Genomic DNA, 27,187 nt, shown 5'->3' on the forward strand with positions numbered 1-27,187 from the left:
ATCTCATGATGATTTTGGAAAGATTCTCCATATTTCAAATTCTTGCCTATTTCAGTTTTTGGTGGGATTTGGAAAGATTGCTTTACACATGACGATTTTGGCAAGTTTCTTCATCTTTTTGAATACTTGCCTATTTCAGTTTTTGGTGAGATTTGGAAAGATTTGGAAAGATTGTTTTTTCAAATTATTGCCTTATTCATTTGGGCAATTTTTAGAAACTTGCATTGCAACGGTTTGAAATTCAAATTTCAAACCTTGGTAGTTGCCTTTTTCATTCAGGCATTTTTAGAATCTTTCTTTGTAAATGGTTTTCAAATTCAAAATTTTCAAATTTGAATTTTGATAAAACCATGGTTTTAGTTTCTAGTGGTTTTAGACTTGTTTAGTTTTCTGGTTTTTTAATGTTTGTGGATTTGTTTTCCACTCATTATTTAAACCATGACATTGTATTTATTTTCTTTTTTGTTTCCAACTAATGAGCCTGTAAAGGCGAAACATGTTTTGGAATGAATCAAAAATATTTTTAATGTCTACTCTAAACTCGTCTATTTTTCCTATGTTTAATTTTTTCTAAGTTGAAAATTTTCTCTATAAATTTTTTTTCGAAGTTAAATTTTTTTTTCCCTAAGTCTAAATTCTTCTGGTTTTTTAGCTTCATTGCGAGTGCTTCAAAAATCTTTAAACCCTAAACCCCAAAACCCGAAACCTGAAACCCGAAAACCCTAAACCCCAAAACCCTAAACCCAAACCCCAAACCCGAACCCCAAAACCCTAAACCCTAAACCCCTAAAACCTAAAACCCTAAACCCTTAACCCTAAACGCTATCAGTGAGTACTAGATAGGGGTAGGACCCCTAACTGATTTCTGAGATACTCAAAAGTGTCCATTGGCAATGGCTTTGTGAAAATATCTGCTATTTGTTCCTTTGAACTAATATATTCCAACACAACTTTCTTCTCTTGAACTTCTTCTCTGAGATAATGATACTTTATAGAGATATGCTTTGTCTTAGAGTGCATTACCGGATTCTTTGAAATGTTAATGGCACTAGTATTATCACATAATATAGTTACTGGTTCGGTAACTTTCTCATTCATACCTTCCAACAGTTGTTTGATCCATGCTATATTGGTACAATTCAATGCTGCAGTGACATATTCAACTTCAGCTGTTGACTGTGAAATGCATCCTTGTTTCTTGCTAAGCCAACTTACTAGTCTTTCTCCCAAAAAGAAAGCTCCACCGCTTGTGCTTTTTCTGTCATCAATGTTTCCTGCCCAATCAGCATCAGTATAAACTTTTAAATCAAAATCATTCCTCTTTTCATATACTACGCCATAATCTTCAGTGCCTCTCAGGTATCTGAAAATTCTCTTGATTGCTGTCAAATGAGTTTCTTTGGGATCTGCAGAAAATCTTGCAACTCTTCCTACTGCATGTGCTATATCTGGCCTATTGTGAACCACATATTGCAGCTTTCCAATCATGGATCGGTAAAGTGTCTCATCAACAGATGCAGATTCATCACTCTTTGATAGTTTACAATTGGTAGTCATAGGAGTGCTTACAGGTTTAGGATCCTCCATTCCAAATTTCTTCAAGATTTCCTTTATATACTTGGATTGAGTAATCAAAATCTCATTTTTCATTTGTAGTATCTGCAAACCTATAAAATACTTTATCTCACTGATTAATGACATCTCAAATTCTTTGCACATTTCATTTCCAAAATTCTTGCATAAGGAGTCATTACCACAAAAAATAATATCATCAACAAATATGGCTGAAAGTAGTATACCATTGTTTTCATCACTCTTGATGTACATATTGCTATTTTCACTTGTCCTTATAAATCCAATCTTGATCAAATAAGAGTGCAGTCTCTCCTACCATGCTCTAGGTGCTTGCTTTAAATCATATAAAGCTTTGTTCAATTTACATACCCGATCTTTATTCTTGTCTTCAACAAATCATTCAAGTTGTTCAATATAAACTTCTTCTTCTAGTATACTATTCAAAAATGCAGATTTAACATCCATTTGATATACCTTGAAATTTTTGAAAGCAGCATATGCCAACAATGTTCTCACTCCTTCAAGTCTTGCCACAGGTGCAAAGGTCTCACCATAATCAATTCCTTCTTCTTGAGCATATCCTTTGCAAACTAGTATTGCTTTATTCTGAATGACCTCTCCTTTTTCATTTAGCTTGTTTCTAAAAATCCACTTTGTACCAATTACATTTTTGTCCTTCGGTCTTGGGACCAGTGTCCATGTTTCATTCTTCTTGATTTGTTCAATTTCTTCTGTCATAGCATTTATCCAATCTTCATTACTAAATGCCTCTTTTACTATTCTCGGTTCAAATTCAGATATCAAACATGTGTTCTGTCTCAGTTTGTTCCTTGTCATCACTAATTCATCCTTATCTCCTATAATTTGACTTGATGCATGATTTCTTCTGATATATATTTGGCTAATATAGGCTCGATAGGTTCTGTATGATCTTCTTCATCACTCGGTAACTAGATATTATCTTCATTTTCTTCTGCAGCTTTCTCGGTAGGACTTCTCGGTTGAACATAAACAAATTCTTCATAATTTTCTGGTTCTTTGGAATTTCCTTCATCATTTCTTTCTACAAATTCATCAATTTTCACATTTGCACTTTCTACTATTTTGTTAGATGATTTGATCAAACATTTAAATGTTTTACTTCTAAAAGAATAACCAAGAAATGTTCCTTCCTCGCTTTTCTGATCAAACTTTCCATTTCTGTCATCTTTGTGAACATAAAATCTACTTCCAAAGATTTTAAAATAACTTACATTGGGTTACTTATCATACCAGATTTCATATGGTGTCTTCAAAGTTCTTTTCTTCAGTTGTACTTGGTTCCAGGTGTAAACTATAGTGCTTATTGCTTCTCTCCAAAATGTTTGAGGTACCCTCTTTTCAATCATCAGGGTTCTGGCACAATCTACAATAGATCCATTTCTTCTCTCAGCTATCCCATTTTGTTGTGGAGTTCTCGGTGCAAATACTTGTCTCTTTATACCATGATCATTGCAAAATAGATTAAATTCGTCAGAAATGAATTCTCCTCCTCTATCAGATCTTAGGCATTTCAACTGTCTTTGTGTTTCTTTTTCAACTCTAGCCTTATACCATTTGAACATTTGAAATGCTTCTGATTTTTCTTTTAAAAACGTAACTGACATCATTCTTGAGTAATCATCCACAAATAATATGAAATATTTATCACCATAATAACTTTAAACTTTCATGGGACCACAAAGATCAGTGTGTACTAGATCTAAAATTCCTTTAGAAGTGTAGAACTTACTTGTAAAGCTTGATATTTTCATCTTACCCATCTGGCATCCTCGACACATAGCATTCTCAAGTTTTTCTAGGCTCGGTAGACTTCTTACTCGGTGCTTCTTACTTATTTTGATTAGGTTATCAAAATTTACATGACAAAACCTTTTATGCCATAACCAAGTATCTTCTATTTTTGCATATAGACAATTGTTCTGAGTTGAGTCAAGATGAAATGTATTACCTTTTGTTTGTGTCTCGGTAGCAGACAGGTTTCCATGCTTGTCATGAACTTTGACAATTCCCTTCTGAAATTCTATTCGGTATCCTGTATTGTTTAGTTGTGCTACACTCAACAAATTGTATTTCAAACCTTCAACCCAGTATACATCATCCAAGAATCATTTTTATTTATGTGAGATATTAGGTATTTTTCTTCATACATTTCTTCATCTGGTCCATCTTTGATAGCCACATAAACAACTTCCTCTGTATCAGTCCCATTAGATTTATCATCATTGGATTTCTCATCAGCTACTAGGCATGTCTTTCTATCTTTCCTTCTGAAGTCTCAGTGTCCTCTGTATTGGTTGTCTTTCAGTCTGTCATCTCGGTATTCTCTCTTTTCACTAGATTCTTTGTTAGGACAGTTAGAAGCCATATGTCCTATTCTATCACAGTTAAAACATTTTAAAGGTAACTTTCCTTTATACTTACCTTTGCCTCTCGGTAACCTTCTGGCTAATAATGCTTCAAACTCTTCTTGCTTTTTTATTTCTTCATATAGTTTGTGTACATCTTCAATGTTTTTGCGAAATCTTTCACTTGCTCCACTATGATTTCCTTCAGTATACTTATACATTCTATCATTGTAATCGTCAGATTCACCAATATGAAAAGAACTGAATGCAGATTCAAGTTTATTTACCGAGGACCCACTGTTATCAAAATTACTTAACTCAAATGCATGTAGCTTACCGATAGTAGCATCCAAAGAGACTGGAATTTTTGGCACGGACCTTAATTCATTGATTGTAGAGACTCGAATGGCATAAGCAGGTAGAAGTGTTCTAAGCAACTTACTTGTTACATCCTTTTCTTCAATAGTTCCTCCTGCTCCTTTGATTTGATTGACAGTTTCCTTTAACCTTGTACTGCATTGGGTTATGTTCTCACCTTCATTCATTCTCATGGATTCAAGTCGACCTCTTAGACTATCTACGTTTTCTCTTTGAACATGTTCATCACCACCATATATAGATATGAGCTTGGTCCACATCGCCTTTGCATCATTACAGCCTTCTAGGTCATTAAACTCTGAGTCGGTTAATGCAGATGTTATTTCAATCATAGATTGAATATGTTCTTGCTTTGCCTCTATCTCTTCCATTGTCATCGGGTTGGTGCTAGGTGCTATGTAATCATTCTCCAAATAATATGTTTCATATTCTCCAATTCCTGATAAATGCAACTTCATCCTTTTCTGCCATGTGGAGAAACTTGACTTGTTCAACTTTGGTGCATCCCTTTTATACATCTTCGGATCTTTGCCTCAAGTACCTTTAAACTTTTCTTTCGGAGTCCAAGGATTTGATACCAATTGTTAATTAAGATGAGAGGGGGGGTGAATCATGAAAACTTCACAATACAATATATTCACTAGATTCAACCTTGGTAGCCTTTACTGATATGCAACTATGACTGTAAATCATTAAATACTCATAAACAGATACACTTAAAACATCATAACACATTTAACACCAGATTTAACGTGGAAACCCAAATAGGGAAAAACCACTGTGGGATTTCAGACCCACTAAGAAATATACCCTTCTAGAGTATGCTCGGTTAAAAGCTTAATCCAGTTACAGATTACAAACACATTGCTAGATGTGACCCAGTTAAGGGATTTCCCTCAAACTTGTTAGAGTCTTGCACTTTGTTAGAAGTGACCTTGTCAAAGGATTTCAAACACTCATTTAGAATGTTACCTTGTTAGAGGGTTTACAAATAAGACTGTTAAGTCCACTCGGTTAAGAGATTTCCTGTCACTTACAAAATAAATAATAGTAATAAAATATATTTGCAACTTCACATCTGAAATGCTAAAGCAGATTCTATGTGCTCAAAACAATTTTGTCATAAGACTTATCTTGTCCCTTGTTGGGCTTGTTGGGCTTCTCAATCTGTTATTCAATCAGATCTTCAAGCTTTTGTGCTCGGTAAACATTACTGTAGCATCATTGTGCATACATTTTCCTGCATGCATTGTTCATCAACAATTCCTTATTTATAAACAATTTATAACTGCTTAATCTCCTTGATCACATTTCCCATGATCAAACTTAGCCATTGGATCATCAAACTTAACTAGGTTCAATGTATCCTTTGATCTGAAAAACATTTTACCTCGCCTTGGAACTTGTGCTAGGTTATTGTGATTTAATCTGTGTTGTAGATCTTCCTCTTGATTTTCGGTTGTCGTAGATCCTTAACAAACTTCTTGTGTGACATACCAATCATCTGATAAACTCCAGCTCATCAGCATCCTTCATTAAATAATGCTTTTATTCATCCAATGCATTTTGTTATTACTCGGTTGTTACTCAGTTAATACTGAACTTCACTTGGTAGATATTCTGCCTTCTTTAAACGATATCGATAACCTTAGGGTTTACCGACTAGGTACCTTAGGGTTTACCGACTAGATTCTTTGCTCGCTGACATAGTACAGTATTAAACTTATAATCAACAACATATGTAGGATATCAAAACAATCAAAACAACATGATCTCATCATTGTCTAACTCGGTAATAGTTGCTCATTGAATAACTTATTTCTTCCCTTCATTATCACATACTTTTTGTGTTACTTACCGACCTCTTAATACTCATCAAAACATACTTCTCAAGATATGGCAACATCGTACTGAATAAGAAAATCAATTTCTTGACATCAATGAAAAAATAATATTATTAAGACAGTAATCATCCTTCTTCAGTTATATAAATAATCTCCAACAACCTTCTCAATATCCTTATTGAAATGCCAACAATCTCCTTTCTATTGTAATGCCAACAAATACTTGTCGCTATCCTTCGAGCATATTTCTGCTTGGGTCATAACATCATCGTCCATTTGATGCACGTGAAAATTCATGGAACTTTTAGTTGCTTGATAGTTACTCATGGAGATATAAGGTGAAACATTAAATTTATACTTTAGGAAAAATAAAAACCCAGAGAAAAATTAAAAGGGGCCCAACCATAGTGAAAAAGATGTAAGCTTTAGGAAAAATTAAAAGGCTAGTAGAAGAAATAACGCCTAGGAAAAGGAACACAGTCCCCTTCAATGATGGAAAAGACTCTCATGTTTAAGTGAAAAAGGTAATGAAGAAACATAACATGCTTTAGGTTTAAAACAAAAGGTTCACCCAAGAACACATAAACCTAAAAACCATAAACCTTGAGGGTAAAAACAGAGAGAAACATTAATTCAAAATGAGTAAAACATTTCCAGGGACATCAAATTTTTGTAGTCATTTTTCAGGACTATCATGTCCAACACAGAAAATTTGGCTAGTATTATATTCTCCTAGGCCTTTGTTGGTTACCTTCATCTTTAACTTGTCATGCTTAGGTATAGGGATTAATGTACTGGTGAGAGAAGTTGGGTGGACATATGATGATGAAGTGGTGGCTACTTTATTGCTAGGTATCCTGATATCTAGATGGTGACAGATGTTATTGCAGAAGGCGAATGGATTGGCATTACCTAGGATAGTAATCTCTACCCCATTGTATGGAAATTTTGTGTATTGATGGTAGGTGGATGGTACTGCTTGCATGGCATGAATCCATGGTCTACCTAGTAGGAGATTGTATAGAAGAGGGAGGTCTAGGACCTGACAAACCACATTCGTTACCATGGGCCCCATCCTTATTGGTAGAGTAACACACCCTTTAGAAGAGCATTTTGCATCAGCATATGCTTTTATGGTGATCTTCTTTCTGACATCCATTGTATTCTCTACATATCCCAATGTTGTGATTAACTGCAATGTGCAAATGTTAAGTTTGGCTCCATTGTCAATCAATACTTGCTTGATTATGTGTTTATGCATGAATCCCTCAATGCGGAGAGGGACGTTATCCAGTTGTTGAAATGACACATCATCATTCTCAGTGAAAGTGAGACATGGTGATGATTTGAGACTTCCAACCATGGCTTGAAATTGATCTATATTTAGGTCGGAGGGAACTAACGCTTTTTGGAGAGATTGGTCTAAGATGGTTTTGTGTGAGAGTGATAGGCACAAAAGCTCTAATATGGAAATGAGTTTTGGCATCTTATCCAATTGGTCCACCAGGTTAAAATATCTGGGCACGTATGCCGCTCTTGATGGTGCTCCTAGTATGGTAATTTTCTTGCAGCGATTAACAAAGTTGCATGTGAGATCTTTGCCTTTGATTATTATGGTTACAATTAGTTTATTGCATCATAAAGGTTATTGAGAGTATAGGTATATGGTGCGCATGTATAGTTCGCTACATTATCTTGGTTCTTACCTTGATGGGAGGGACCTCCTTTCTCATATGATGGGAGTGGATTTTTGAACATGGTATGATCTGTATTAGAAGTTTTTGCATTATGGCCATCGACTTCTATGTCCCCTCGATCAACGAGGTCTTAAGCGATATCTTTTAACCGACGACAGTTATTTGTTTTGTGTCCTTTCCTTTGTGAAATTCACAATACTCGTTATCTCTCCACTAAGAAGGTTAAACATGTGGTTCATAGTTTGATGTTTTGGGTAATGTGATGAGATCGGAAGATGCAAGTTGTCGTAATATATTTTCAATAGATTCTCCCAACGGTGTGTATGTTCGATTGGGTTTGTAGGTAGGGTATCTGTTTTTAGGTGCCTCTTGCTATGTGTTGGGAGCTTGGTTTTCTTGGTTGATTGGGGGATTACCTTGATTTATATGGGTAAGTGCAAGAAGTTGTGTCCACTTTTTGGCCAAAAAGTGGAAGTTTTTTCCCTTTTTTTTCGATTTCATCCCGTTTGACCTAAATATTTGAGGCACTTAAAGAATGAATCTTGAAAAAATTCAGTAATAGAAAATGTAGTGCTCAAAGTCTACTTTCCAAATATGTAATTTATTTTAATACCCAGATCTTAAAAATGAAGTTTGAATAGGCATTACTAAAACCTATAGTTTAAAAGTCACTTTTCAGGGCCATACCATGCCCGTGTACGACAAGCATAATTTGACCTAAATGAAACTATTTTTTATAAATCCTTTTGGGAAAAGATCTATAACTCACTCACCTTTGATGAGAATATTTTTTTGTAATTTTTTTCTGCATTTTTTTTTTTGTTAATTTTTTATTGGGCATAATCATTGTTTTGAAAAATTCTTGTGTGCGGCAAGCATAATTTGACCTAAACTTAACATTTTTTATTTTTTTAAAACTGTATAGAATTGTCTCTAGTTTGATGCCATATAATTATTTTTTCAAAAAACTTAGAAACAAAAAAGTTATTAAAAAATTAAAAAACCATGTTATTTCGAGTTTATAGACCTCTTTCATTAGTAATTATTTCAAAAATAAAACTATTGATCGATTTTTTTTTAAAATTACATATTTAGAATCTAGACAGTCTCTACTATAATGGGTTTTTATTGTTTAAAAAAATTCTAAAAAATTTGGTGTTCGGATATATATTTTTGAAGTCATTATTTTATATGAAGATTGATTTGGCCTTCAAGTTGCAGGTCAAACCAGGTCCAAGCCTAAGGGTCGGCTCTCCAAGCCATTTCCCAAGCCAAAACCGAAGCTACAAACGAACCAAAGTTTAAATTTTTAGAAACGGGATCTCGTTTACAAAACGGGATCCCGTTTCGTTTTTTAAAATAATTAAAAAAATGTTTAGCAAACGGGATCTCGTTTTGAAACGGGATCCTGTTTCCCTTTTTAATTTTTTTTTTTTTAATTTATTTATTTATTTATTTTAAATTTAAAAAAAACAAAAAAAAACAAACAAACAAACTATATATGCATGAAATATTAAATTTAAGTTTAAGTCATATTTCCCTTTGTCTTTTTCCTTTCTTATACTTTAAGTTATATTTTATGTATATATTAGCAGGATGTTTGAGAATGGTTTCAGATCTCTAGGAGTTATAATATACAAATTCTAGATTTTAGAAGATATTATAAATTGTGACTTAATAGGACCTATAATGTCATAATACAACCTATTATGTCATAATAAGTCCCATTGGTACATAATAGGTCCTAATGTGTCATAATAGGTCATATTGTGTCATAATAGGTCTTATTGTGACATAATACGACCTATTACATCATAATAGGTCCTATTATGTCATAAGACCCCTCAAAAGGACCTATTATGACATTATACCTCTTAATAGGAACTATTATGACTTAAGACCCCTTAGTAAGACCTATTATGTCATAATAGGTCATATAATGTCATAAGACCCCTTAAGAGGACATGTCATGTCATAGTAGGTCCTATTATGTCATAAGACCCCTTAAGAGGATGTATTATTATATTATACCCCATAGTAGGACCTATTGAAGGGTATTATGTCATAATAGGACTAATTATGACATAATAGGACCTATGATGACATAATCGGTCATATTATGTCATCATAGGTCCTATTATGACATCATAGGTCATATTATGTCATAAAATCCCTTAAGAGGAACTAGTATGACTTTATACCCCTTAGTAGGACTTGTTAAGAGGTATTATGTCATAACAAGACCTATTGTGACATAATAGGACCTATAATGTCATAATACGACCTACTATGTCATAATAGGTCCTTTTGTGACATAATAGGTCATTTTGTGTCATAATACCCCTTAAGAGGACCTATTATGACATTATACCTCTTACTAGGACCTATTATGACATAAGACCCCTTAGTAGGACCTATTATGACATAATAGGATTGATTATCATATAATAGGACCTATTATGTCATATAGGTCCTATAATGTCATAAGACGCCTTAAGAGAACCCGTTATGTCATAATTGGTCCTATTATGTTATAAGACCCCTTAAGAGGACCTATTATAACATTATGCCCCTCAATAGGACCTGTTAAAGGGTATTATGCCATAAAAGGACCAATTATGACATAATATGATCTATGATGATGTAATAGGTCCTATTATGTCATCGTAGGTCCTATTATGACATCATAGGTCATATTATGTCATAAAACCCCTTAAGAGGACCTATTATGACTTTATACCCCTTACTAGGACATGTTAAGGGGTATTATGTCATAATATGACCTATTGTGATATAATAGGACCTATAATGTCATAATACAACCTATTATGTCATAATATGTCTCATTGTGACATAATAGGTCCTATTATGACATAATACGACTTATTATGTCATAATACGACCTATTATGTCATAATACGACCTATTATATCATAAGACCCCTTAGTAGAACCTATTATGACATAAGACCCTTTAGTAGGACCTATTATGACATATGTAGAGAAATAAGTTGGTTGGAAGAGAGAGATGGTATGTTTAGATAGAGTTGAGGGGTATTATGTCACAACAGGACCTATTATGACATAATAGGACCTATAATGTCATAATAGGACCTATAATGTCATAATATGACCTATTATGACATAATAGGTCCTATTGTGACATAATATGATCTATTATGTCATAATAGGTCCTATTATGTCATAAGACCCCTTAAGAATACCTATTATGACATTATACCTCTTACTAGGACCTATTATGACATAAGACCCCTTAGTAGAACCTATTATGACATAATATGATATATTATCACACAATAGGACTTATTATGTCATAAAACCCCTTAAGAGGACCTATTATGACATTATACCTCTTACTAGGACCTATTATGACATAAGATGGACCTTAGCAGGACCTATTATGACATACTAGGGTTTATTATCACATAATAGGACCTATTATGTCATAATAGGTCCTATAATGTCATAAGACCTCTTAAGAGGACCTGTCATGTCATAATAGGTCCTATTATGTCATAAGACCCCTTAAGGGGACCTATTATGACATTATACCCCTTACTAAGACCCATTAAAGGGTATTGTGTCATAATAGGACTAATAATGACATAATAGGATCTATGATGATATAATAGGTCCTATTATGTCATCATAGGTCCTATTATGACATCACAGGTCATATTATGACATCATAGGTCATATTATGTCATAAAACCTCTTAAAGGGCCTATTATGACTTTATACCCCTTACTAGGACTTGTTAATGGGTATTATGTCATAATAGGACCTATTGTGACATAATACCCATTAACAAGTCATAATATGACCTATTATGTCATAATAGGTCCCATTGTGACATAATACGACCTATTATGTCATAATATTATGTCACAAGACCCCCTTAAGAGGACCTATTATAACATTATACCTCTTACTAGGACCTGTTATGACATAAGACCCCTTAGTAGGACCTATTATGACATATGTAGAGAAAGATAAGTTGGTTGAGAGAGATATGGTACTTTTAGAGAGAGTTAAGGGGTATTATGTCATAACAAGACCTATTGTGACATAATATGACCTATAATGTCATAATACGACATGTTATGTCACAATAGGTCACATTGTGACATAATAAGACCTATAATGTCATAATATGATTTATTATGTCATAATAGGTCACATTGTGACATAATAGGTCCTATTGTGACATAATAGGTCCTATTGTGTCATAATACAACCTATTATGTCTTAATAGTGTCCTGTTATGTCATAAGACCCCTTAATAGGACCTATTATGACATAAGACCCCTTAGTAGGATCTATTATGACATAATAAGATCGATTATCACATATTAGGACCTATTATGTCATAATAGGTCCTATAATGTCATAAGACCCCTTAAGAGGATCTAACATTATACCCCTTTGTAGGACCCATTAAAGGGTATTATGTCATAATAGGACTAATAATGACATAATATGACCTATGATGATGTAATAGGTCCTATTATGTCATCATAGGTCTTATTATGACATCATAGGTCATATTATATCATAAAACCCCTTAAGAAGACCTATTATGACTTTATACCCCTTACTAGGACTTGTTAAGGGGTATTATGTCATAATAGGACCTATTGTGACATAATAGGACCTATGTTATGTAGGTAGGGGGTAAGGGGAGGTGTATAGAGATAGCGAAGATAAAGAGTAAAGAGTTAAGGACGTGAGAGAGAGGTAGAGACATAGTTTTAGATTTTGGGAGAGAGGAGACAAAGTGAGATAGAAAGGAAAAAAAAGACAAAGAGAAATGTGACTTATATATAAATCTTATATTTCATGTATATATAGCTTGTATTTTTTATTTTATTTTTTATTTTATTTTTTTTAATTTTTTTTAAAACGGGATCCCATTTTGTTTTTGAAACGGGACCCCATTTTTAGATCTAGGCTCGAGATCCCGAAGCTAAATAGGATCCCGTTTCAAATTTTGGCTCGAGATCCCGACGGGAAACAAGATCCCGTTTCATTTCTCATGCGTTCTCTGAGATTTGCCTTTTTTTTCTAAGTGTAAAACTTCCACACTAAGTGGACACAACTTTGTGCACTTACCCATATTGTGGTTGTTATAATTATCTGCTTGCTCTGCAATTTTGACTATAGGTTGGAAACTTTTGATAGTTCGTGTTTCTACAATAACATTCAGTAATGATGCTTTTGTTCTTGGCCCAAAATTTGGGTTTGTCACTATTGTAGGTTGGTCGTCGACCATCCTTGTTGTCTTTGTATATTTTGACAAGTCCCTTTTTGATAAGGGCTTTCTCGATTTTGAGTCCTTGAGCTATTACATCCTTGAAATAATATGAATATTTGACCTCTAAGTGAAATTCCATCTCTTCATTTAGGTTTGAAATGAATATTTTCACTAATTGTTCCTCAGGAATAGGAAAATAATGTTTTCTAGACAAGTGTCTCCATCTTTGCAATGATGTTGAGAATAAATTTCCATTCTTTTGTTTTGTATTGCATATATCAACCATGGACACATCATGTTCTATGTTGTGCATATGATGAGTGATAAATTTTTGTACTAGGTCCTCAAATGTTTTTATTCTGCCAGGCAAGCATGCAAACCATTGCATGGTCGACCCACCTAAACTTTGAGGGAAAAGGAGCATTAAATATGTTTCATCATATGCCACCTTTAAGAATGCAGAGCGAAATTCTCTCACATGGTCCCTTGGATCTCCTTTCCCTTTGTATTTGTCAAATTTCGGTGTTTCAAAATTGCGTGGAAAAGGGGACATGACCATGTTCCTATCAAATAGATAGGGACATATATCTTTGAGAGCATACTGCTTTTGTGACCTTCTTGAATTTACTTGTTGGGTGAGGTCTTGTATCTATTATCCCAACATATCCATTTTATGTGGGAGGAGGTGGGGCATTCCCTTGTTGATAGTTATTGTCATTGTCGTGGGTGTTCTGCGCCCTCTTGTCGTCTTGATTTCTTTCTTGTCAATGGCTATGTTGGGCTTGTCCTGGTGCGTCACTAAGTTGCAATACATAAAATTTTGGAGGGAGTCTTTCTCCCTCTTGAGCAAGTCTTTGGAAATGAGCATTAGCATTCCCTCTGAGAATTTTCTCAAAGAGTTTGTTAAATATGGGATTACTAGTTGCTTCTTCTATTTGTGGTTATGTAAGAGTGTTTGGGTTTTCTCTTCCTGCAAAGGGATTAATGTTCTCTTCCTCTTCCCATAATTTATAATGTGGTTGTCTCTGACTTTAAGACCTAGTCCTAGCCATGTTAAAGTTTTGTATTTGTGGAAGTGAGGTGCGTGAAAAGTGGGTGGTTGATCCCCTTCTTATGATTCCAAGATTTGATGACGGTGATGAAATTTGTATGGATGAGTGATTTCTTTTACTAAGGGTTGGATCTTAACAAATTCCTTTTGAAGATTGATTTGCTTGGTCTTCAACAATTATGAGATGAGGTGTAGCAAGGCTTTATAAGCATAAGCTACCTAGATATGAGAGGATGCACTCATGAACTAGTTTTAACCTATCTAGATGCTTAGTAATGTCCCTTAGGATGGTTGATCCTAGATGTAGAGACACACTAGAGATTATTTTTGTTGATGTGAGTAGAAATATCCCAAAATAACTAAGGACAAAACCTTTTTGTGTTGAGATTGGAATTGATTTTTGATGTTTTTGGAATGAGTGTAAATTTTGGAATGATTGTGTGAATTTGAAGAAGATGAAATATGGAAGATGTGTGAATTTGAAAATGACTTAAGAAGATGAAATATGGAAGATGTGTGAATTTGAAAGTGACTTAAGATGATGAAATGTGGAAGATGGAGGTTTCTAATAGGTGATTATGAATTTTGATGAGTGATGTGGAAATTATTTTGAAGTGAGGAGGAAATGACTTTAGAATAGGTTTATGATGTTTTAATTTTGGAATGATTTGCAATGAATGACAAGGAAATGTGGAAGATGAGATGTGAAAGAGTTTGTGAAATTTGAAGTGTGATTGTGAATTTGTGGAAAGATTAAGAAGATGAATTGATGAAAGACTAGTCTATATGGAGGGTGACTCAATAAGTGATTTCTGGTTGAGGTAGATATGACAATGAGATTTTACCACTTTAATTGAGAGATTGGGAAAAGGCAGATCTTTGTTGAAAGGCACGTGTTTTAAAAATTCCTCATCAAACCCATGTAGATAATCATGAAAACATTGAAGGAAGGTTCAATGTTCGAACAAGAATTTGTGGTTTATATAGAGAAATTTCCTCTTCTTTAAGATCTCTTTTTGGCTTGGTTTTTTCTTCTCAAGATGACGATATATGGATTTCTTGATATGCTTGAGGGATTTGATGATACGATGCATTTGCAAAATATGTGGTAATTTATTTGTTTAGATTGTTGTTGTAGTGCAACTTGTTTCAAATGTTTGATCTCTTTGACAAGAAGACATGGAAAGCACACAAGCACATATAAACACTTCTTTTCCTTTGGTAACCTTTGATGAAATGTGTATGTTACGATCTTTTCAAATCCGCTTGAGGATATTTTCAAATCCTCTTTTGTTTTCATAAGTTTTTGAACAATTGCAAGAAACATTCGATAGACACTTCTAAGGTCAAAAGGTCATTTATAATATCATAGCCCACATCTTGATACTCCTTTAGCTCAAACAACACTGTCACACCCTAAGGTGCATCTATTTTTTTGTCTTCTCCAGAAATTGAACCAAAGAGAAATGCTCCTCAATTGGATCATTTTATTGGGAGATGTATGGTGAGTGTCTTGGGGGAGAGTTCTTCCCCACCCTTGCATTATGATATTATAAATCTTTGGATAACTACTCAGTTGGGCTTCTATGCTTAAGGTTCATAGAAAGTGTTTTTTTCGGTGCATCAAAGATTAACTCCCTTAGGAGGCTTACCAACATTTAGAACAAAGGCTTTACGTATCTCAAGGATACTGGGGGAAGGCTATCAATGCAAAACTATTGTTGGACATTATTTTCATCATATCCATATTTGATTATAGTGGGTTGGATTACCTAGCGTTAGTCATTCCCCGCTTAGGTTGTTCCTCTCTCACTGACCTTATGGGCTTCTCGGGAGGGCACACCTACTAAAGGATTTATCCTAATGACAATAAGGTAAAAGAAAGAAAATAGAGTGAGTTTAGCTTTTTGATTACCCAATTAAGAAAAGAGCATATGCCTATCACTTTTGAATCACAATAAATACTTGTTCTTTTAATCCCATCATTGTAATATTGTCTAAAATGCTACTTGGAGATGTTGCTCCAACAAACACGGGGTTCTTTTTATCCAAGATAGAAAAATGAGTTGTTCTTTTTAACCAACAATTGCAATGTTTGAACTTTTTGAAAAACTTGGAAAGTAAACCTGGTCAACAAAATAAAGTCGTGTAGCAAAAAGCAACGTGATTTGTTTCTTTTTTATGTTTACCTTACAAATGAAATGTGAGATTTTATTTTTATCCTTTTGTAGAAAAAAAAGTAAAATTTCTCTTGTTCTTTTTAGATTGCACCAAAGGAAATGAAGTTCTTTTTAGCTTTGCAAAAAGAAAGTTTGTTTGTTGTTCTTTTTAAACCCGTTATACAATAAAAATAAGATTCTTTTTTACTTGCAACAAACTAAAATGTTGAGTTCTTTTTAGCTTGCACCAAAGTGAAATATGAGGTTCTTTTTACTTTGCAAGAAAATAAAATTTGTTTGTTGTTCTTTTTAAGTCCTTTGTAAAAAAAGGAAAGATGAGATTCTTTTTTAAACACCAAACTAAAATGTTGAGTTCTTTTTAATCCCTTTGTAAAAAAATAAAGTTTGTAAACAAAAAGGTAAACTAAACTAACTCCTTAAGGACCCGCACACAACATTAGTACCTGCAAAACATTCAAAGTGTTAGTCCAAATGGTGGGCTCAAAAGCCTAAAAACTTCTTTGAGGTTACAGATTTTGGCTCTCTGCCTATTACCAAAGCGTCAGATTGGTAATAGTACGAAAGTGCCATAACAGAGTACAAAATCCTATACTACGCAATAAAAACACTAAAATGTAACTAAAGCGCTAAACTATTTAACAAAAGCATTATATTAAAGCAAACAGACAGTTATAAGTAAAAAAGATAGTTACAGAAGCACTAAAACATAGCACAAAAGTGCTATTACGAGCGACGAAGGCATTAATCCATGTGACAAAAGTGCCAAAGCACAACCTGTGCCTAAAAATCTGCAAGCTTCAAAAGATTAGCTAAATAAAATTAAATTTTTAGTGTTGATTAACGTAGAGTTCACGAAAATGATGCACTGAAAAGGGGACATAGTCACAAACAAAGCTCAAGAGTCAATATGTTAGTTTCCAAGCAAAAACTAAAACAAATGAACTAAAACCTCCAAAATGCATATCAAAAGAGATTAAAGCATACAAAATGAAGCATAAACACAATAAAAGAGGGAAGAAACTCCCTAAAATGCTCCCATGTTGCTAGATAGATCTTCCTTGTTCTTCTCCTCTCCAAGATCAAAATGTGTGAGTGTAGCTATGTTGGCATTTGACATAAGTGATATAGAATGAGATGATGCGGTTGAAGATGGATGACTACACCGGTAAAGGATATAAGTCTATTTGTGACGAACAGATTGAGATTTTGTGATTAGATGACTTGATCAGTTATTTATGTTGTCATTGATGGCAACTGATGTCAAATGATGATTACTAATGTTCCTGATGTTTTGTTTTGTCATCTAAGTGATTTGGTTTACTGGAAGACAGGGTTTATCGGTAGAGAATTGAAGTCTGTTAAAGATTACAAACACATTGCTAGATGTGACCCGGTTAAGGGATTTCCCTCAGATCTATTAGTATCTTCACTTTGTTGAAAGTGACCTTATCAAAGGATTTCAAACACTCAATCAAAATGTCACCTTGCTAGAGGATTTACATATAAGACTATTAAGTCCACTCGGTTAAGAGATTTTCTGTCACTTTCACAAAATAACAGTAATAAAAATCTATCTGCAACTTCACATCTAAAATGCTAAAGCAAATTCCTATTTGTTCAATACAATCTACACATAGAACTAATCTTGTCTATCAGCTGGGCATCTATACTCTGTTATTCTAACAGGTCTTCAAGCTTCTATGCTCGGTGATCACTATGTAGCATTCCTGTGCATACACTTGCCCGCATACATTGTTTATCAACAGTTTCCTATTTATAAACAATCTTCTAACCACTTAATCTCATTGATCACATTTCCCATAATCAATCATAGCCATCATATCTTCAATCTTGTCCAGGTTCAATGTATCCTTCAATCTGAAAATGTTTTACCCTACCTTGGAACTTGCATTGTCACCTTGGAACTTGTGTTAGGGTATTGCGGTTCAATCTGAGCTGTAGATCTTCATGCCGACTTTCCATTGCCTTAGATTCATTAACAAACTTATTCTATGGCTTACCAATCATTGATTTGCTCCAGCTCATCAGCATCTTTCATTAAATATCACATGTAAACATTTAATGCATTCTGTTATAGCTCAGTTCTAACTCGGTAAATACTAAACTTCACTTGATAGACATTCTACCTTCATTAACCGATAGCAATAACCTTAGGGTTTATCGACTAGGTTCTTTGCCTAGTAACATAGTATAGTATTAACCTTTGCATTTTACAACATATGTATGATGTTAAAACAATCTAAAACATCACGATCTCATCATTGTCTGACTTGGTAGTAGTTGCCCATTGAATACCTTATTCATCCCTTTATTCATCATATTCTTTCATGTGCCTTTTACCGACTTCTTTATAAACTTCATATCATACTTCTCAAGATATGGCAACATCATACTGAATTAGAAAATCAATTTCTTGACATCAATGACAAAATAATAATATCAAGATAGTAAAACATCTTTAATCAGTTATGTCCATAATCATCAACAACCTTCTCAATATCCTTATTGAAATGTCAACAATCTTTCATTGTCTGTTATACTGTAATATTGCCAACAATCTCCCCCTTTGGCATTGATGGCAAAACCAATTGATTTGACCTTTAAAAGATTCTGATTGCTATGATTCTAAAATGCTGAAATGCTCTCCCCCATACATTAGACTTCTCCTCTATTTTTAGTCTTTATTTCAATCTGTAGTCTTCTCTCAGTCTTCTCCATACATTAGTCTTCTCCCCCTTGGTAGGTCTTCTCCCTCTTTGACAACAATGCCAAAAAGAAAAGAACTAAAACATAATTTCTATTTGTAAGAAGTTATTTCCTGCTGTTGTGTATCAACTGAGTCTCGGTCAAAGCATTTGCCTTCAATTCCTATTCCCTGTATAATTCTCTGTATTATTCCAGTACACTTTTAGAAAACCTTCTAAAGTGTATAACTCCAGCATCAACTCCCAAAAGATATTCAAGAGAGTCATCGAATTGATGCTTTCACCGAACTCGGTCAGTGAGTAGAAGATAGGGGTAGGACCCCTAACTTACTTCTGAGATATTCAAAAGTGTCCTTTGGTAGTGGCTTGGTGAAGATATCTGCTATTTTCTCCTTTGTGCTAACATATTCCAACACCACTTTCTTCTCTTGAGCTTCTTCTCTAAGATAATGATATTTGATAGATACGTGCTTTGTCTTAGAGTGCATAACAGGATTCTTTGAAATATTAATGGCACTAGTGTTATCATAGAATATAGTTACAGGCTCGGTAACTTTCTCATTTATACCTTCTAACAGTTGTTTGATCCATGCAATGTTGGTACAATTCAGTGCTGCAGCAACATATTCAGCTTCTGTTGTTGACTAAGAAACACATCCTTGTTTCTGGCTAAGCCAACTCAGTAGTCTTTATCCTAAAAAGAAAGCTCCTCCACTTGTGCTTTTCCTGTCATCAATGTTGCCTGCCCAATCAGCATCAGTATAAAATTTTAAATTAAAATCATTTCCTTTTTGATATACTAAGCCATAATCTTCAGTGCCTTTTAAGTATCTGAAAATTCTTTTGATTGCCATCATGTGTGTTTCCTTAGGATCTGTAGAAAATCTTGCAACAATACCTACTGCATGTGCTATATCTGGCCTGCTGTGAACAACATATTGCAACTTTCCAATCATAGATTGGTAAAGTGTTTCATCAATAGATGCAGATTCATCATTCTTTGATAGTTTACAGTTGGTAGTCATAGAAGTACTTACTGGTTTTTAATCCTCCATTCCAAATATCTTCAAGATTTCCTTTATGTACTTGGATTGGGTAATGAAAATCTCATTTTTCGTTTGCAATATCTGTAAACCTATTAAATACTTTATCTCACCGATTAATGACATCTCAAATTCTTTGCTCATTTCATTTCCAAAGTTCTTGCATAAAGAGTCATTTCCACAAAATATAATATCAACAACAAATATGGCTGAATTAGTATTCCATTTTCATCATTCTTCATGTACATGTTGTTGTTCTCACTTGTCCTTATAAAACCAATCTTAATCAAATAAGAGTGCAATCTTTCATACCATGCTCTTGGTGCTTGTTTCAAACCATATAAAGCTTTGTTCAACTTACATACCTGATCTTTATTTTCTCCTTCAACAAATCCTTCAGGTTGTTCAATGAAAACTTCTTCTTCTAACATACCATTCAGAAATGCAGATTTGACATCCATTTGATATACCTTGAAATTCTTGTAAGCAGCATATTCCAACAATGTTCTTACTCCTTCAAGTCTTGCCATAGGTGCAAAAGTCTCACCATAATCAATTCCTTCTTCTTGGGCATAACCTTTGCAAACTAGTCTTGCTTTGTTCTGAATGACCTCACCTTTTTCATTTAGCTTGTTTCTAAAGATCCACTTTGTACCGATTACATTTTTTTCCTTCGATCTTGGGACCAGTGTCCATGTGTCATTCTTCTTGATTTGATCAATCTCTTCTATCATAGCATTTATCCAATCTTCACTGTTAAATGCCTCTTTCACTATTCTCGATTCAAATTCAGATATCAAACATGTGTTCTGTCTCAGTTTGTTCCTTGTCATCACTGGATCATCCTTATCTCCTATAATCTGACTTGGTGCATGATTTCTTCTGACATACTTGGCTAATACAGGCTTGGTAGGCTCTGTATGATCTTCTTCATCACTCAGTAATTGGATATTTCTTTCATTTTCTTCAATAGTTATCTCGGTAGGACTTCTCATTTGCACATAGACAAATTCATCATAGTCTTCTGGTTCTTTGGAATTACCTTCATCATTTCTTTCTGCAAGTTCATCAATTTTCACATTTGCACTTTCTACTATTTTGTTAGATGATTTGATCAGACATTTAGATGCTTTGCTTCTAGAAGAATAACCTAGAAATATTCCTTCTTCACTTTTCTGATCAAACTTACCATTTCTATCATCTTTATGAACATAGCATTTACTCCCAAAGATTTTAAAATAACTAACATTAGGTTTCTTATCATACCAGATCTCATAAGGTGTCTTCAAAGTACCTTTCTTCAATTGAACTCGGTTCAAGGTGTAGACAGCTATGCTTATTGCTTCTCTCCAAAATGTTTGTGGAACCTTCTTCTCAATCATTAGTGTTCTAGCACAATCCACAATAGATATGTTCCTTCTCTCAGCTATCCCATTCTGCTATGGAGTCCTTGGTGCAGAGACTTGTCTTTTTATACCATGATCATTGCAAAATAGGTTGAACTCATCAGAAGTAAACTCTCCTCCTCTATCTGATCTGAGACATTTCAGTTGTCTTCCTGTTTCATTTTCAACTCTAGCCTTGTACCATTTAAACATTTGAAAAGCTTCTGATTTTTCTTTTAAAAACATTACTGACATCATCCTTGAATATTCATCCATAAATAATATGAAATACTTATCACCACAATAACTTTGAACTTTCATAGGACCACAAAGATCAGTGTGCACAAGATCTAAAATTCCCTTACAAGTGTAGGACTTACTTGTAAAGTTTGATCTTGTCATCTTACCCATCTGGCATCCTCGGCACATAACATTCTCAGGTTTTTCAAGATTTGGTAGACCTCTTACTCGGTGCTTCTTACTTATTTTGATCAGATTATCAAAATTAACATGACAAAACCTTTTATGCCATAACCAAGTATCATCTATCTTTGCATGCAAACACTTATTCCGAGTTGAATCGAGGTGAAATGTGTTACCTTTTGTTTGTGTCCCGGTAGTAGCTAACTTTCCATTCTTGTCATGAACTTTGACAATTCCTTTCTGAAATTCTATTCGGTAACCTGTGTTGTTTAGCTATGCTACACTCAACAAATTGTATTTCAAACCTTCAACCCAATAAACATCATTGCATCTTGCATTATCAAGAAGTGTTATGGATCGTTTACCTCTTACCGGACATGGTGCATCATTACCAAATCTAACATAGCCTCCATCATAATCTTCTAACATAACAAACTTGTGTTTATCTCATGTCATATGATGTGAGCATCCACTATCTATAATCCAAGAATCATTAGTGTTTATGTGAGATATTAGGGCTTTTTCTTCATACCTTTCTTCATCTAATCCATCCTTGATAGCCACATAAACAACTTCCTCTGTATCAGTCTCATCTGATTTATCATCATTAGATTCTTCATCAGCTATCAGGCATGTCTTTTTATCTCTTCTCCTGAAATCTCGGTGTCCTCTGTAATGATTATCTTTCTATCTGTCATCTCGGTAATCTCTCTTTTCACTAGATTCTTTGTTAGGACAGTTAGAAGCCATATGTCCTATCTTATCATAGTTGAAACATTTTAAAGGTAGCTTTCCTTTATACTTACCTTTTCTTCTCGGTAGCCTTCTGGCTAATAGTACTTCAAACTCTTCTTGCTTTCTAATTTCCTCATACAGTTTGTGTACCTCCTCCATGTTTTTGCGAAATCTTTCACTTGCTCCACTGTGATTCCCTTCAGAGTACTTATACTTTCTATCATTGTAATCATTAGTTTCATCGATATGAAAAGAACTGAATGCAGATTCAACTTTATTTACCAATGACCCACTGTTATCAAAATTACTTAACTCAAATGCATGTAGCTTACCAATAGTAGCATCTAAAGAAACTAGCATATTGGGTACAGACCTTAATTCATGGATTGCAGAGACTTGGATTGCATAGGCAGGTAGAAGGGTTCTTAACAACTTACTTGTTACATCGTTTTCTTCAATAGTTCCTCCTGCTCCTTTGATTTGATTTACAATCTCCTTTAGTCTTGTACTGTACTGAGTTATGTTCTCACCTTCATTCATCCTCATAGATTCAAGTTGTCCTCTTAGACTATCCACTTTTTCTCTTTGAACATGTTCATCTCCTCCATATACTGATATGAGCTTAGTCCACATTGCCTTTGCATCATTGCAGCCTTCTCGATCATTAAATTCTGAGTCGGTCAATGCAGATGTTATTTCAATCATTGCTTGAATATGTTCTTGCTTTGCCTTTATCTCTTCCATTGCCAATGGATAGGTGATCGGTGTGATGAAATCATTCTCCAAATAATAGACAACATATTCTCCAACTCCTAATAGATGTAGCTTCATCCTTTTTTGCCATGTGGAGAAACTTGACTTGTTCAGCTTCGGTGCATCCCTCTTATACATCTTTGGATCTTTAACTCAAGTGCCTTTAAACTTTCCTTTCAGAGTCCAAAGCTCTGATACCAATTGATAGTTATGATACTTAATGTAAGTACAGATCCAATAGCCAACAAGATGAGAGGGGGGGGGGTGAATCATACAAACTTAATCATCCATAAAAACATCAGATTCAACCTCGGTAACATATATATCAGTCATATAACCAAAAAATTGTCAAACATGCAAACTCAAAAGCATATGAATAATATAAACCTCATAACACTAGATTTAACGTGGAAACCCAAACAGGGAAAAACCACTGTGGGATTTTAGACCCACTAAGAAATATACTCTTCTAGAGTATGCTCAGTTAAAAGCAAATCCTGTTAAAGATTACAAACACATTGCTAGATGTGACCCGGTTAAGGGATTTCCCTCAGATCTGTTAGGATCTTCACTTTGTTAGAAGTGACCTTATCAAAGGATTTCAAACACTCAATCAGAATGTCACCTTGCTAGAGGATTTACATATAAGAATGTTAAGTCCACTCACTTAAGAGATTTTTTGTCACTTTCACAAAATAACGGTAATAAAAATCTATCTGCAACTTCACATCTAAAATGCTAAAGTAGATTCCTATTTGTTCAATACAATCTAGACATAGAACTAATCTTATCTATCTGTTGGGCATCTATACTCTGTTATTCTAACAGGTCTTCAAGCTTTTGTGCTCGGTGATCACTATGTAGCATCCCTATGCATACACTTGCCCGCATACATTGTTTATCAACAATTTCCTATTTATAAACAATCTTCTAACCGCTTAATCTCATTGATCACATTTCCCATAATCAATCATAGCCATCAGATCTTCAATCTTGTCCAGGTTCAATGTATCCTTCGATCTGAAAACATTTTACCCCGCCTTGGAACTTGCATTGTCACCTTGGAACTTGTGTTAGGGTATTGCATTTCAATCTGAGCTGTAGATCTTCATGCCGACTTTCCATTGCCTTAGATTCGTTAACAAACTTCTTCCACAACTTACCAATCATTGATCTGCTCCAGCTCATCAACATCTTTCATTAAATATCACATGTAAACATTTAATGCATTCTGTTATAGCTCGGTTGTAATTTGGTAAATACTAAACTTCACTCAATAGACATTCTGCCTTCATTAACCGATAGCAATAACCTTAGGGATTACCGACTAGGTTCTTTGCATGGTAACATAATATAGTATTAACCTTTACATTTACAACATATGTATGATGTTAAAACAATCTAAAACATCATGATCTCATCATTGTCTGACTCGGTAGTAGTTGCCCATTGAATACCTTATTCATCCCTTTATTCATCATATTCTTTACTGTACCTTTTACCGACTTCTTTATAAACTTCGTATCATACTTCTCAAGATATGGCAACATCATACTGAATTAGAAAATCAATTTCTTGACATCAATGACAAAATAATAATATCAAGATAGTAAAACATCTTTAATCAGTTATGTCCATAATCATCAACAACCTTCTCAATATCCTTATTGAAATGTCAACAATCTTTCATTGTCTGTTATACTGTAATATTGCCAACAAATAGAAGACATCAACCGGATATCATGGTATCCAACAATAGAGAAGCCATCACCTCATCATCCTATGTCCACCCAACTTCTCTCACTAGTACACTAATCCCTACACCCAAAAAAGACAAGCTAAAGATGAAGGTAAAGGATGAAAGCCTAGGAGAGTATAACACTAGCCAAATTTTATGTATTGGCCAACTACCCCTCTCACCTAGGACTCATGGCAAACCAAAAATTTTGAACTCAAGCCACTTGTTGTAACCAATATTGATACACTTCAATGGATTCATCCTAGGAAGATCACAAGAACAAGAAACTATTGATGAAGACTTGGCAGGGTGGATCTATAAGGACCCTTTCAGATAAAGGTAAATAACAGATCAAGATCCCTACAAAGAAGTATTGTAAAGGTTTTACCATGATTCAAAAGATGGGCTATGACGACCATAGTGCATTAGGATCCCACAAGAAAGGTGTACAAGAGTCATTACAACCCTTGTTACAACAAAGAGATAAAATGGGACTCAGATTCAATTCTAGTTTAGGGGGCTCTTATAAGCTCAGGCTTACAAGCAAACAAAAGTAGCCAATTTCTAAATTCGTCCCTTCCAGAATCAGGACAATGTCCATTGTAGACCAACCTACAACATCGAAAAATCCAAGTCATGCAAGGACTTGTCAATCAAAGCTCGCACATACAACAAACAAGCAAAAGGGTTATGGTGCACAAAAGACAATCCCTTCAATATTACCACTCTTTCCCATTTCAGATACTCAAGCAACACCAACAACCCCATCAAATACAACACCTATAATAGTTGTTGACAAACCTTTTACACCTACAAACATCCCTATAATATGCAGTGACAAAGCTCTATAAAGTGATTTTGAGATAGATTCACATGAATGGGTACTTTAGCTTTACATGAAACTGAAGAGGAGTCTCTTGATATTTTTCAAGATAAAGGAGTTGAAGGAGAGGCATGGATCAAGACCTTTTGGGATCTAGATACTAAAGACACTTCTAGGAGAGACAGGTCACCTCCCGAGCTTGATTACAAATAGGACAGTACTGACAATGACCTTAATACCCCCATCCTAGCCATAATTGATGAAGCAATGCCCATCATCCACCCCAAACTTGTTGACTGGGACCAACAAGACCCTTCATGCCTTGACACCTTCCAAATCGATGAGGCGATAATAGACTTTCTTGAATTATGAGATAACATACCAAGCATGGATCACAAGGTAGGGTATGCTATTGAACTCAACAACATGACTTGCTTTGGAGAGAATGCTAAACCTTTTAGTCGCAAAAATATTACAATCAAAACAAGATCTTCAAGTGAAAACCACACTGTGGTATTTTTGGATCCAAGAAAAGTAAAAACGAAGGACACATCCAAAGGTGAAAAGCTCTCTAAGGTACCGAAGGATGCAAGGTTTGACATTCTCCCCTTCAACATGAATCAAGAGAGATCACCCATTCTCATAGAAGAGACCAAGGAACTCAATCTGGGATCAGAGGGGAACCCTCATAAAATCCATTTAGCAGCATCCTTCACTCACCTAGAGGATCCTTGCTTTTTGGAATTATTTAAGAAGCAGAAAATAAACATTGCTTAGTCATATGTAGACATGATCATACTGGATACAGATCTAGTAATTCATCACTTGGCCGTAGCAAAAGGAGAAAAACCTGTAAAATAAAAGCTCAGGAAAATGCACCCTCGGATCGCACTCTTAGTGAAAGTTGAACTCAAAAAGCTATTAGATGTTGGTTTCATAAGACCAATTGACTATGCAGAATGGATCTCCAACATCATTCCAGTGGCAAAACGATCCGGGGGCATCCATAACTGTACAAATTTCATAGATCTAAACAAGGAATGTCCTAAGGATGACTTCCCTCTACCCAACATTGATATGATCATGGACCTAACGACGAGGCATTCTATGCTATCTCTCATGGATGGGTTTTTAGGATACAACCAGATTAAGATTGCCCCAGAAGATCAACAGAA

Source organism: Cryptomeria japonica, chromosome 6, assembly GCF_030272615.1.
Source record: "Cryptomeria japonica chromosome 6, Sugi_1.0, whole genome shotgun sequence".
NCBI classification, from domain to species: Eukaryota; Viridiplantae; Streptophyta; class Pinopsida; order Cupressales; family Cupressaceae; genus Cryptomeria; species Cryptomeria japonica.